The sequence below is a fragment of the Alexandromys fortis genome, unplaced genomic scaffold, assembly GCF_014885135.2.
Source record: "Alexandromys fortis isolate MF-2015 unplaced genomic scaffold, M_Fortis_MF-2015_v1.1 scaffold_81, whole genome shotgun sequence".
Taxonomy (NCBI): Eukaryota; Metazoa; Chordata; class Mammalia; order Rodentia; family Cricetidae; genus Alexandromys; species Alexandromys fortis.
Genome location: NW_026067960.1, coordinates 344,838 through 359,216, shown reverse-complemented (window position 1 = coordinate 359,216; position 14,379 = coordinate 344,838). Strand labels below are relative to the sequence as shown.

Here is a 14,379-nt window from a genome sequence, read left to right as displayed (position 1 = left end):
AATCAGGGCCAAACACTTAATCCTCAGCCTGGAAAACCTTGACAACGTCACTCCTAAATTAAGCAATCCCAGTGGATGAAAACATTCATTTACCCTAGAGGTCAGAGGCTTCCCTAAGTATCACACATGATCTCAGGGTTCCCAGGTGAGAGCTTGCAGGGCTCACCTGCGCCTGCTCCACCTCAGACAGGTGCGTGCACCACATCCACGCAAGGGAGCAATCCCTCCACAAAACGCATGACATCTACGTCACCATGCAGCACAGCAGACTTACCTGTTACAGGATGTCTCCTGCCAAGTCCTCTTAATGTCACAACTCTGGCTTTTACTGAACCATGCTACAAAGAATGATCGCATGAGTGTGTTTAGCTATCTCTTCCTCCATGCCCCTACATGAGATGCCTTTCCAGACTTGAGCTTATGGGATGCTTTACAGTCCAAGAGCTGGAACTTGGGTTTTCCTAGTCGTGAGCATTATGAACCAGCTTTCACCCAGCCCCTTTACTCTTTGGTTATCAGAAATCTCAGGGAGAAATTTGGAGCTTAATTAAAGAGAAGCTTAATTACAGGTTTATCAGATTCTTTTAATGGCCCCTTGATTTTATATATTAATTTCTGTTCTCTCAGCATCTAAATTATTATATTTAATTACTTAGTGATGTCTTTTTCGTGTATGCCATTTTTTATGTGGTCCTACCTTATAGCCCTTTTACATGTTTGTCTCTGTTTCTGTTTAAGGGTATGTGTGCAAATCTAAGTGCACGCCATATAAGTGCAGTGGCCACAGAGGCCAGAAGAAAGTATCTGCTCCCCTGTACCCAAAGTTACAGGTGATTGTGAACCTCTAGACATAGATCTTGTCCTCTTGGAAGAGAAGCAAGCCCTCTTAACTGCTGAGCCATCTTTGCAGCCCCAGCCTCATATTCTTAAGACAATGCAAGTTCTGAGCAGTAGGAATACTGTCTCCGTGTAGTATCAAAGCCTCAATTAAATTCAGTGGTGATGCAATAAAAGGTAGTGGATTAATGGAAGCGAATAAGAGATGCTTCCACTCATTCTGGGAATGAACTAGATTTCAAAGGCGCCTTCTGTTGTGTGGGGACTTGGAGGGATGAATAGTAAGTGAACCCAGAGGCTGATATATCATAGGCAAGTGTTTCACCATTGATCTTTGCCCCCAGCCTAGAGAAACCTGGTTTTAAATCACAAGACAGGAATTTAGAAAAACCAGAGGTCAGAATCAGAACTGTGTCTTCTGTCTGAGTGGCTGTGAACTCTGTGTGTCTGACAGGACACAGACTCCCTCCCTGTGTCCCTAGGGCCATGTCCCCGGGAACTGACTGTGTGATCCTGAAGCCTCTGGCCCCCTCCTTCTGCTCGGTGACCTTCAACCTTCCCCCTGTCAGCCACAGTGGATCCCCTGCCAGATCTCAAAGTCGGAAACAAAATGTTCTGCTCTAAAGCACAGATGGGTGTTATGTCACCCAGATGCAAGACGTACGACAGGCTTGTGAGCAGAATGACAAACAGAGCTAGAGGAGAGGGATAAATACAAATGCTTTTATCTTCCCTTGGTTTTCAGCAAAGGCCAGCTCAAAATGGGGCTTTTAATAATCTCACACGGAAAAGGGAATAGTGTGGGGATGGGGATCTGTGTGGTGTATGTATGAGTTCCCGTGGATACATGTGTACACCTGGGGATACATGTGTGTGCACTGATATGTGGAGGGCAGAGGTCAACATCAGTGCTGTCCTCCATCACTCTCTAGCTTCTGAAACAGAATGTCTCACTGAATTTGGTGCTGTGGAATGTTCCTTCACACTGTGTGAAGATGTGTCACTGTGATTGGTTTAACAAAGAGCTGAATGGCCAATAGCCAGGCAGGAGGTATAGGACTTTATGACAGAGAGAACTCTGGGAAGAAGAAAGGCGGAGGCACCAGCCAGATGTTGAGGAAGCGGGATGGGCAGTGCACCGTAAAGGTAACCAAACCGTGTAAAAGAATGTAAATTTTAAATTATGCGTTAATTTAAGTTATAAGGGCTAGTGGGACAAGCCTAAACCAAGGCCAAGTTTTCATAATTCATACTAAGTCTCCATGTCGTTTTTCATAAGCTGGCAGTCCAAAGAAAAATCCATCCACAACTTAGAGCTCACCAATCTGGCTGAGCTTGTTGGGGAGTCAGAACCCTCCTGTCTCTGCGCACGAGGTTTGAGATTAGAGGCACTTCATTGCCTGCCAGCCTTCTCTGTGGGTGCTGGGTGAACCGGCTCGGGTCCTCATGACTACACGGTCAGCACTTCTCCCCAGACTGAAAACAAAGCTGTTCTAAGCAGTAGATGTTTTGTTGACAGTTCCCATTTAATCTAAAGCAATGTCTCCGCACTAGAAGGTCGAGCAGCCCATGACTTTCATCAGCTAAAAGCACTTATGAGGTTGTGGGACAATGGGTCAGCTGTTAAGAGCTCTTGCTGTTCTTGCAGAAGACATGAGTTCAGTTCCTGGCACCCACGATGGTGGTTCACCCCTTCCTATGATTCCAGCTCCAAGGCATCCAACACCCTCTTCTGGCCTCCGATGGGCACTGTACCCATAGGCATACACACACACATCACACACACACATACACACCTCACACACACACACAAACACACCACACACACAACACAATACACCACACACATACACAAACACACATACCACACACAAAAATACACACTACACACAAACACACCACACACACATACACACAATTTTAAAAATAAAACCCTTATGTGCTGTTTTCATACACATTTCTTTCTTGTCTCACTCTGTGTTTTCCCCAAGATAGGCAAATAATGATAACCATTGAGGGATGTCCCCAAGGGATGTCCCCAACATGAAGCATCTCTGAGACTACAGAGAACATGCAGGGCAGAGAACAGGGAACCTGGCAGCATGGGGGAGGAGAATAAACACAAATGTGGGCAGGGAGGGCGGTCACAGACACCCTTTGTCATCATATGATGATGTGGGGGGGTCACAGACACCCTTTGTCATCATGTGATGATGGGGGGCACAGACACCCTTTGTCATCATGTGATGATGTGGGGGGGGGATCACAGACACACCCCTTTGTCATCATGTGACGATGGGGGTCACAGACACCCTTTGTCATCATGTGGTGATGTGGGGGGTCACAGACACACCCCTTTGTCATCATGTGGTGATGTGGGGGGGTCACAGACACACCCCTTTGTCATCATGATGGTCCCTTTAAAGGCTCAGCTCTGGAGTTCAGAGCCACAGGCAGACACAAAGTGATCAGATTTTCCTTTTTGATTTAAAAGTCATGTTTGGGGTTTTCAAACAAATGTGGAGAAAAACTTGGCCCTCGTTAAACATGATAAGAAAGCTTTAGTGCTTCTGTTTTCCTCTCATTACTGGAGATGCCGCCGCTAGTGACACTCGGGGACGAGCTAAAAGGTCAGTGTTTGTTCAAGGAGGCTGTGGAAGGAGGCTGAGAAGCCTATGCCAGCCTCTGTGCTCAGGAACCCCGCCTGCTGGTCCTCCATTCCTTCCTTTTCGGTCTGCTCCATGCCCAGGGGTTAGATCGGGAGACCAAGTGCTTTTTCATGTCTTCAAAATTCCTTCTCATAAGTATATTGTTGATTTTATTTGTCTTTTTGCTTTTTAAATTAACATGCAAAGCAGCAGGGTACCACCTACCGCCTCTCACTCCTCCTGAGTCTCCGCCCCCTTTCAACCTTCCCCTCCCAGGAACTTCCTCCTCAAGTCACATTTCCTCAACACTTCTTGTCCAGGATCCTCGTGGTCCCCCCTATACTTTCATCTCTGCACTCCTTCCTGTGCAGAATTCCAGAGCATGAACCGCACCTAGCCCAAGACATCATCTGCCTCACACAGTACAAAGGAGCCAATGCCAACCCGGGATCTGCAGGCCTATTACCACCCAGAATGCACTGGAGGCCCGTGGTCTCTAAGCACACACTCCTGCCTCTGGATTGGTAAACGACAATGTGTCGGTCATGCTCACTGGAATGGCAGTGTGTGATCTGCGCATGTGCATGCAAGTGGGTGGATGTGGTACACACAGACGGGTGTGAAGGACGTTGAGTCTGATGCTCACACAGTCACACTGGACCATCATTGATATCAGAACAAACAAAGCCATCTTCCGTGGTTTCTGCTTCCTGCCCTACTTGACTTCCTGCCCTTACTTCCCTCACTGATGAACTGTGACCTGAAAGTTTAAGACGAAATAAACCTTTTCCTCTCCAAGTTGTTTTCAGAGTGTTTTATCACAGCAGAAAGGCGACCAGAACAGCAACTGAGGATAGCTTTGAACTCTAATCTCCACCTCTTGAGCACTGGGATTACAGACCTGCACCACCATGCCCAGTGTCTTTGATTCTGGGGCTCAAACCCAGGGCTCCATGCATGCTGGACAAGCACTTTACCAACTAAACTACCTCCTCAGCACAAAAGCTTACTTTGAAGGAGGCAGGGATCATTGATTCCCAGTTCTAAAATGTTTCAAAGGCACACAGGGCTACCAGGGCACTAGCTGCAGGGCTTGGAAGCCTCTGTCCCTCTCTTGGCTATGTGTCCTGGGACCTCGGTGGATCATGGAGCAGAAGCAGACCGGAAGTAGGGCCTGGCTATCAAACCTCAAGTCCTGCCCCTAGTGACTCACTTTCCCTAGTGAGGTGACATCTCCAGAAGGTTCCACAATCCTCTCCGCAAAATGCAACATGCCAGCTGGAGAACAAGTTTTCAGAAACCCTCGGGAAGCTTCTCACATTCAAATCATAACAAAGCCTAAGCCCGTCTCAGTTAATTCTCACGAATGTGGTATCTGTCTACCCGTGTCTTTCTGGGTCCTGCTAATTCCTGCAAAACAGGAAGATCTCAGAGAGGTAGGGAACCGCTTCCCAGCTTAGAGATCCCTGCAGTATTAGAGCTGGGGGTGGTTTCTGAAGTTCTCAGAGAGCAAATGGTTAAGGCCAAGAGGTATTCCGCACCCACGAAGAACAAATCCCCAGCGACACTTACATGCAGTGACCGGGCAGGGCAGCACTTGCCTGTCAGGAGGCTGTGGGTCACAGCCACAGCTCAAGAAGAGTGGCTTTCCCGTCAGGGAGCTTACAGTCCCAGGAGTAATCCGAGCCTGACCCTCAGACCCTTCCAGATGTGACTTGGAAGCTTCATTTGAACTTTAAGGGTTCTAGACACGTGTGTGCATGTTTGTGCGCCTGCGTGTGTGGAGGCCAGAGGTCAACCTCAGGGGTCATTTCCCCAGGCACTGTGCACCTTGTTTCATGAGGCTGAGCCATTCACTGGCCAGGAGTTCCCAGAGTGGGCTAGGGTGGTGCCCGTCTCCACCTCCCCATGCTAGGGCTGCAAGCATGCTACCTCTCCTGCCCCTCTGAAGATCTCAGTCCCCATGCTAGGGCTGCAAGCATGCTAGGGCTGCAAGCATGCTACCGCTCCTGCCCCTCTGAAGATCTCAGTCCCCACGCTTCCAAGGCAAGCATTTTGCTTGCACACTGACTGTATGCAGCTCTGTTCTGAGCATATTATATAAGCCACTTTAATTTTGCTTTCAGGCTTACATAAATATCAAAAAGGTTGACTGCATAGCTTTTCTGGGCAGGGAATTTAAACATCCTACAAATCAAGACACTGCTCTGTTTGATGGAGCAGGGACAAAACAGTGGCGGCCTAAAGAAAAAGACTTCCCTATGACAGCTCACAGGCCAGCCGCATGGCCTATTCCACAGCTCTGTGACACCAGGTGTCACATCTCTGGGTCTTGTTCACTGCCTCTCTCAACACAGGGTTTATCGTGGGCTGGGGGTCTGCTCCCAACCCTACCACTCAGTTCTGTAGTCTAATGGGGGAGGGGAGGGAGACTACAGGAAGCAACTCCACCCTGAAAGCATCAAATGATCACTTCTGAACACATTCTAGCAACCAGCTCAAAGGCTGCTGGGAACTGTAGTCTTTTGCTGGTCCACCATGTTTCCAGATGAAATAGTGAAGGAACAAAGAAACAGGACATACTGAAGTCAATCAGATATCTCTAGTCCCAGCAACGAGACAAACAGTGGGCAGTGTGGTCCTAACTGGGTGATGCTTTATTCCTCTCTGCTCCTTGGGGTCTGACACTTTGGGCAAGGGGGGAGGGGATTATAAGGTGCGGTCCTGTCTCTGTATGTCTCTATTATGTCTCTATTTAGTCTTACCTTAGACTAAGTAATTTGGAAACAACATGAATTTATTGCTCATGGTCCTGGAATGTAAGAAGCCCAAAATCAGGGTACTGTTTGGTGTGCAGGAGCAGCCAGTTCCCTTTGCTTCAAGGTTGCTAGCCCTGCACTGCACACTCACTGTGGTAGATCAAAAAAGAAGTGCTCCACATAGCCTGAGATATTCGAATACTTGATCCCCATCTGATGGCATCATTTGGGGTGGTGATGCAGCCTTTTTGGAGGAATTACATCCCTGCGGACAGGATTTAGGAGACTATAGTCAGCTTGACACAAGATGTGGCCATCTGTGAAGATGGGATCTTAAACAAGAAAAGTCTCTGTGTAACTGGCTGGTAGGGGCATTATCTTGAATGATGGCTGATGTGGGACAGGCCAGCCCATTGTGGGCAGTGCCCACCCTGGGAAAGTGGGTCTGGGGTGTATAGGAAAACAGAGTGGAGCAAGGCAGGAGAAAACACTCCTCCGTGGCCTCGCTCAATCTCTGCCTTCCCGGAATTCCTTCGATGATGGACTGTGATGTGGGACTGTAAACTGAAATAAACCCTTTCCTTCCCAAGTTCCTTTTGCTCATGGTGCTCTGTCAGAGCAACGGAAAAGGAACTGACCCACTCACAATGGTGGAAGAAAGGACAGTAGCTCTCCCAAGTCCTTTGTGAAGTCCCTGACTCCATCTGTAGGAGCAGTCTCCTCACTGCCCAGATACACCCTGTAACTACTGAGTCTATTAACATGATAATATTATTGACTTTAAAACACACCTAGGAGAATAGTGAAGCGCACCCCTGCTTGGGTGTGAGGGCTTTCCCAGAAACTGTCAGGTCCTGAGGGCTCAGATCTAAGGGTGGATTGCTTGTTGGATCTGATGTTTGCCTAAAGCACAGGGAGGAGATGAGGCTGTGGAAAGCAGATCCTAATCCAAGAAAGTCATTCACTGGTGTGTGTGTGTGTGTGTGTGTGTGTGTGTGTGTGTGTGTGTGTGTGTGTTGATAGATGTATGTCGTTCTGGCTTCTTCCTGTTGATGCCCCATTCTACTTGGTGTCCACCATGATATGGACTGCTGCCACCTGGAGCTGGAGTCACAGTGGTTGTGAGCCACATGGAAAAGCAACACATGCTCTTAATCCCTGAGCCACCTCTCCAGCCTGTGAATAGGATGTTCTTAAGGCAGAGACTGCAGAGGGAGATCCACAAGCCATGTGGTTACACCCTACTGCCTGCTTTTGTAAATAAAGTGTTATTGAAACACCACCATGCCCATTCCAGTGTGCTATTTTTTGGTGGGTGCTATTGCTGTTGTGGTAACTGCTGCTGCTGTTGCTTCTGCTGTTGTTACTGCTGTTGTTGCTTCTGCTGTTATTACTGCTGCTGCTGCTGCTGTTGCTTCTGCTGTTGTTACTGCTGCTGCTGCTTTGTTCATGCCTGTGGAGTGGAAATGACTAGCGCGAAGCTTGCCAACTCTATAATAAATTTGATTGAGCCAGGGCAAGGGAAGAGATCGGTGGATTTCAAAACTGCAGTTTTTAGGACTTGGGGTTTCACCTAAAGTTATGTCATCAAGTGATTTAACCTTCAATTTGTTGAAACTACATCTAAGCCTTCTGGGAACTGTAAAGAGCAGACATGCCATCTCCAGAGTGTCATAGATCAGCCTGTACCGGCGCTGGGGCCTCTGTTGCTCTAATTAGAGAAGCCAGATAGAGTGAGTTTCCGCAGGCCTGGAAAACCTTCCAGTTCAGTCTTCAGAGGTATCTGCAGTACTTGGGAAAGTATCACAGCCAGAGACGCCTGAAGCTCGGCCTGGTCCTTCCCAAGAGTTCTGAGCTGAGAGTGTCCACTTCCACACCCTGCTGTAGACATAGCCACAAATGCCAGATGAGACGAGGTGTGTCTGTGCCAACTGGCTAAAACGGGACAGGTAACGAGGCACATGGAGAGACGCTGTTCCATAGCTGGGACATTTCTATGATGTTTATGTGTAAATAGAGACTGTGCATTCATTTTCCAGCCCCTCACACCCAAATAATCGCACAAAAACTATATTAATTATAACACTGTTTGGTCAATGATTCAAGAATATTTCTAACTAGCTCTTACATCTTAAATTAACCCATTTCTATTAATTTGTGTCCCACTATGAGGCTGCGGCCTACCAGTAAGGTTCTAGTATCTTCCCCCTTCTGCAACTACATGGCATCTGCCTGGCTCCACCTTCTTTCTCCCTGCAATGAGTTTAGTTTTCCTACTACCTATATTCTGCTCTGCCATAGGCCAAAGCAGCACCTTTATTAACCAATGGTAACAAAACATACTCACAGCATACAGAGGGTAATCCCACAATACTCATGAGATCACTAACCCATAATAGGAAGTTTATACTATGATCCCTACACTAGACACCAGGAAACCAATGGTCAGAGAGGTCCTATAACTTACCCAAAGTCACCCAGCTTGTAAGGGGTAAAGCCAGGATTTCAACAGGCTGTCTGGAACTACAGAAACCCGGGAAGGAGAGCGGTTTCTCTAGTGGGGTAACTATTTTCACCTTCATAAGCATCTACCTGCCTCAAATACCCAACTGGGCTGATGGAAGGAAAGGCAATCATGGATATACAAATAAGTAGATATGACTATGTCTCAATAAACTTTATTGACAAATCATAAATGAATGGCTGAATTAGGCCCCTGGGCTGTGTTTTGTCTCTTCCTCTTTCAATGATAGTTATATTGCCTCCACTAGTACATGTTACTACCTAAAATATTTCTTACCATACACTAGGTACAAATGCCCATTAATATGACTGATTGCCATTATGGGGCTAATTGTATGTTTGTGCATGCTCTAAATTGTCAAATCCAGTCATCTTTTTCTCCCCAAAGCTATGCTCGTTTCTGAACAGAAGGCTCCTTCATGTAATTCCATCTTGCCAGCATTCGAGAGGGAGAAGTTACAACCAAATCCTCCTCTCCAATGGGTTTGAGTCAATCACTTCAACAATACAACCTGACCTCTGCTTTCAGCCCAGGCAGGCGCAGGCGGCTGTGATGGCTCCCAGGTCACTGCACAGCAAGCCGCTGCCACGCTCCAAGCAGCTATCAGCTCGCAGATTTCAACACGGTGCCTGGGAGTTCTGACGCCAGAATATGCTCCAAACTACCTTCAGCAATTAGCAGTCCTGGAAACGGGGACCAGGCTTGGCGGGCGGGGAGGGGGGCCTCAGGAAGATTGGCAGTCCCCCACAGGGTGGGCCTGGGGTGAGGTGGCAGAAGGGCAGCTCATGAAACTTCCCCGACAGAACCCAGCCTGCTCTCAGAAAACGATACCCTACATCCTCTGACACCCAAAGTCAGCCCACTAGGAACAGGAGCTGACAGAAACTGAGAAGGGGAAAAAAAATCATTTTTAGGTTGAAAAGCAGTGATCAGTCTAGATGAGATCTGTTCTAGTGAACTTTGCCCCCCACCTCCCACCCCCCACCCTCTGCTTTCTGGAAACAAACGCCAACCTAACTGTATTCTTCTCAGAGTTCACGGGGTGAGATGGGAGGGAGCCCACGAAGCAAAGAGCCCTGGGTGTCGGCAGCTTGCGGGGGCTGTAATTCTTTCTCGCAAAGTTACCTTTCCTGTTTCTATGAATTACTCTTACATTCTTGTAAGAGATATGGTTTGAGGTATTTACGGTGCATTCAATTCCACTATCATTGATTTATTGAACGAAAGCAGCTCGGAGGGGATGATGGAAAGGCCCTAATTCCAAAAGCTCTCGCATCTCCCCACCAAGAGAATTCTGTGCCCTGTTGGCCTCCAGCAGATGACCAGCAGAGATAAACAGAGGCCTCTCCGCCCAGCCTTGCCGAGTGTGCGCGCTGATGTGAAGGAATCAATCAGACAAAAGCAGATTATTACAGTGTCTGCAGGAGATCAAACAGCGCTGGCATCCGCACCCACACACGCCTGATTTACAGGCGAGCTGATAAAGTGGCGCGGCTCACTGTCAGGAGAACATGACAAGCCCTCGAGCTCTGTGGATAAATTATTGCTGAAGCCCACGATAACATTTCTCCACCTAGCAACCAAACATAACAGGATGTGGCTTTCAGTCCTAAGAGTCAAATGATACAAAGACGAGGCGCCAGGAGCTTTCCGAGCTCGGGAGGCGTGTGCGGAGATGGGCTTGTGAAGCAGCTCAGGAAATTCACACGAAACCGATGGGTAATTCATAACCGAAGCAGAGGTCACGGCATCTCCTCTCGACGCACGTGGGCACTGAGCAACAGCCTCTCATTAAAGATGGCTCCCGCGCCAGCCTCAAGATGCCTTTCCTAAGCTCTGTGCCAGGCGCCGTGTTGACACTTCCCATGCGGTTATCAAAGGACAGTGGTCAAAAGTAAGGCCACCGCGGCCTCGGTCAGGCTGGTTTGAGAAACATACTAATTGCCAATAGGGCACAAGGAGAAATTGAGTCCTTTTACCTACGGGCATCAAGGAAGCAACCAACATTTGGAAGGAAGGAAGTAACCTTGCCACTGCCCCATGGGAAGGGGGAAAAGTACATGCGAACACTAAGAGACCCATGACTTATCTTAGGGGCTCTGCTGCTTTGATAAACACTGTGACCAAAAGCATCTTGGGGAGGAAAGGGTTTGTTTCAGCCTACAGTTGCTATAGTCCATTGTGAATGGAAGTCAGGGCAGGAACTGAAGCAGAAGCCATGAAGGGACAACCTAGGCAGGCTCGCTCCTTGTGACTTGCTCAGCCTGCTTTCTTCTACAACCCAGGAACACCAGCCCAGGAGTAGCACGGTCCCCAAGGGCTAGACCCTCCCATATCAATCACTATACAAGAAAACGCTCACACCCTTGTAACACACTTGGTTACAGGGTAATCTTATGGAGGCATTTTCTTAACTAAGATCCCCTCTTCTTTCCCACATATGCCTAGGTTTGTATCAAGCTGACAATAAAAAAAGTATAATCTAAAATAAAAGATGCATGACTCCCCCATAAGATGGGCAGGTGTCAAGTATAGTGACATTTCATCTGTATTTTAATAAACGAATCAACCTGAACGTCAAAAAAATCAAAACAGCCAGCCACTGGCTCTTACCTTTACCTCAGTCTAAAATGGTGATCCTGCCTCCAGGACTCTCAGAATGAGATCTGCCTCCTCCCATTTTATATTTCTCTCTAGGGCTGGGATTAAAGGCGTGCACCAGTACTACGGAACACCCATGGTGTGAGGACAGATTCCCAGCATGCCTTGTGCCTCAGAAGACTCCAAGGGCTACACCTCAGCAGCCAGCTTCCTTCCCAGGACCCTTTTTCCTATTAACAAGTTAACCACTGACCCCATTGCAGGACAAAGCTTTCGAAACACTCTGATTTCCTGGGCGTGGATGGCACAACCTGTGTGATGTGGGAGTGATTTCTTATTAATAAAGAAACTGCCTAGGCCCATTTGATAGGCCAACCCTTAGGTAGGCGGAGAAAACAGAACAGGATGCTGGGGAAAAGAAGCTGAGTGAGGAGTCGCCATGATTCTCCCACTCCAGACAGACACAGGTTAAGATCCTCCCTGGTAAGCCAGCTCGTGGGCTACACAGAATATTAGAAATGGTTAGAACAATATGTAAGAGCTAGCCAATAAGAGGCTGGAACTTATGGGCCAGGCAGTGATTAAAAAAATACAGTTTCCGTGTAATTATTTTGGGGCATAACCTAGCCATGCGGGCGGCCGGGTGCCGGGGACACAGCCCTGCTGCTCCTATTTCAACAGAGTGGCGCCCAGACGTGATGGGCTAAATCCACTTAAAAACCTGAGAGAGCTTAATTTAAAACAAACAAAAAAATTATGGGACTGGATGTTTGTGTTCCCGCTTGGGATCGGAGGAGAGTGCTCTGAGACCATGCCGATGGCTCAGCGCTCCCCGCCTGCACCTGGGCAGAAGACAGAATCAGGCTTAGGCAGGCGGAAGAGCATGGCGGATTCCTGCCGCCATACAGAGATGCATTTTCAGACTGCGCACTGCTCTGCCTGTCAGATTTGGCTGTAACTTGGATGAAAAGAGTTTCTGTGCTGCACACTCAGTCTCAGAATTAAACTGCTGATTGCGGCTCCAATGTGGACTGCTGTGTGCCTGGAACTGTGAATGGTTCAGGGGCACCAAATGAGGCTGCTCCATGCTGCACTGTGCTGACCTCAAGCAGGAACTACAGTAATTGCCATAATAACAGTGCAGTTAAGGTTTAGACTGGGCAGGACACAGGCAGTACCGTATTACCTGTACATGGTGCAATTTAAGTTTTTAAGAATTGCTTAACATTTTAAGAAGTGCTCCTGGATAGTAAAAAAAAATTACAGATTCACAATAGGACAGATTCAGACATAAAAGACCTTTATGGATCACATTGTTGGATGAATGTACGTAGGCTTGGGAAAGAGAAGAAAAAGAATATAAAGAATAAAGTTAATGTTTTAAAAAGAAAAAGGGTAAAGTCTTTAAAGAGACAGAATAGAGTAAAGTGATAGAGTAAAAATAAGCCACGTAAAAATGGAAAATTCACAGAGAGTCTGGATTATGTACATTGTGTTTTCTTTAAAATTTTTGACTGTGAAGGAGCTAAGTACAGAGAGACATTTCGTTACATGGGCTGCCAAGCTAAACCAGAATGGATATAAGGGTATTACGATTTCAAAATTTGGATCTAAGGTTATGATGCTTTGGAAAAGTCCTTTTGTTTTTTCAGAGGATGAGACCCTGCGGATTTCTTCTATTCCAATTTGGTATGATAGACCATGTCCTCCTGAAAGGTTGCTGTGAACACCCTCAAAAAATTACTTCACTCAACTGCCAACTGAGATGAACCTGGCCCACAGGTTACACCCTAAACGATCTGATTAACAGCACCCCTATTCAGCAGGAAGCAGTTTGGAGAGAAAAAACTACGCCCATGTTCCCATATATTGTTTATAAATGTTCTTTTACATTTAAAGGGGGATATGATATAGATATGAATAATTTGCATTGGTATGGATTTTAAGGTCAATTTTGTTATATGTATATGTATTTTTGATCTTGATTAAGGTATTGTGATTGTGTAGTTCATTTTAAAATGTAATGTATAAGTAGGAAATATAGGTTGTTAATGGATAATAGTCAAGCTTTTAGTCATGTTAGTTAGATTTTCTAGATATATAGAGATATCTTTCAGTTAGATAGGCATTCTTCATATCTTTCAAAGACTGCAGAATATGGCATTTTAAATGTTTTAATAACTTAGGGCTTTTCATGACAAGGAGACACGTCTGCTCCTGGCAGCACCAGCTACTTCAAAAAGAAGATGGGCATCGAAGAGGATCCTTATGGAGTTTGATAGCCATTTGGGCAAGAAACTGTTCTTGCCTGGACTGTTGCATAAACTGTTCACAGAGAACCCGCAGAGAGAGGACTGCTGAACTTGCCTAAAGATGAGATGGTCTTTCAGGGTTCCTGATTCATGAAAGAGTCTGCGAGACATTCTGCAGGACACAGCAGAAAATGACTGAACTGTCTTTGAAATTCCTGCTTCATAGAAATGTCTCTGGATACCATGGGCCTGTAGGCCGAAGATGGATGCCCCAATGGTACAGAGGAACTTTGGGTGACTGTCCAGGCAGCGAGATGTCTCTGTCATGTCTAGAGTTTTGGACTTCCTGTTTACTTAGGTAGTATTATATCCTTCTGGAGTCTTTGATGGAGTTGAAGAATGAATATAGTTTTCCTTAGTTATGATAAGAGATAAAATAGATATAAATATTGTAACTGTAATTCTTACTTGATAACTGTTTTGTTATATGTAATTTTACTATGTTAAAGTTAAAGCCTTTTTTTTGTTTAAACAGAAAAAGGGGAAATGATGTGGGAGTGATTTCTTATTAATAAAGAAACTGCCTAGGCCCATTTGATAGGCCAACCCTTAGGTAGGCGGAGAAAACAGAACAGGATGCTGGGAAAAAGAAGCTGAGTGAGGAGTCGCCATGATTCTCCCACTCCAGACAGACACAGGTTAAGATCCTCCCTGGTAAGCCAGCTCATGGGCTACACAGAATATTAGAGATGGGTTAG

General features: G+C 46.6%; 1 long non-coding RNA gene across 1 annotated transcript in view; it reads left to right on the top strand.

Annotated features, from left to right (window-relative positions):
* Nucleotides 1-13,820, top strand: part of LOC126508010 (uncharacterized) — a 533,853-nt gene extending 520,033 nt beyond the window's left edge. Inside the window, exon 3 of the long non-coding RNA XR_007593695.1 lies at nt 13,086-13,820. This is a non-coding gene — a long non-coding RNA (uncharacterized lncRNA). The remainder of the gene's footprint in view (nt 1-13,085) is intronic.
* The last annotated feature ends 559 nt before the right edge of the window (nt 13,821-14,379 follow it).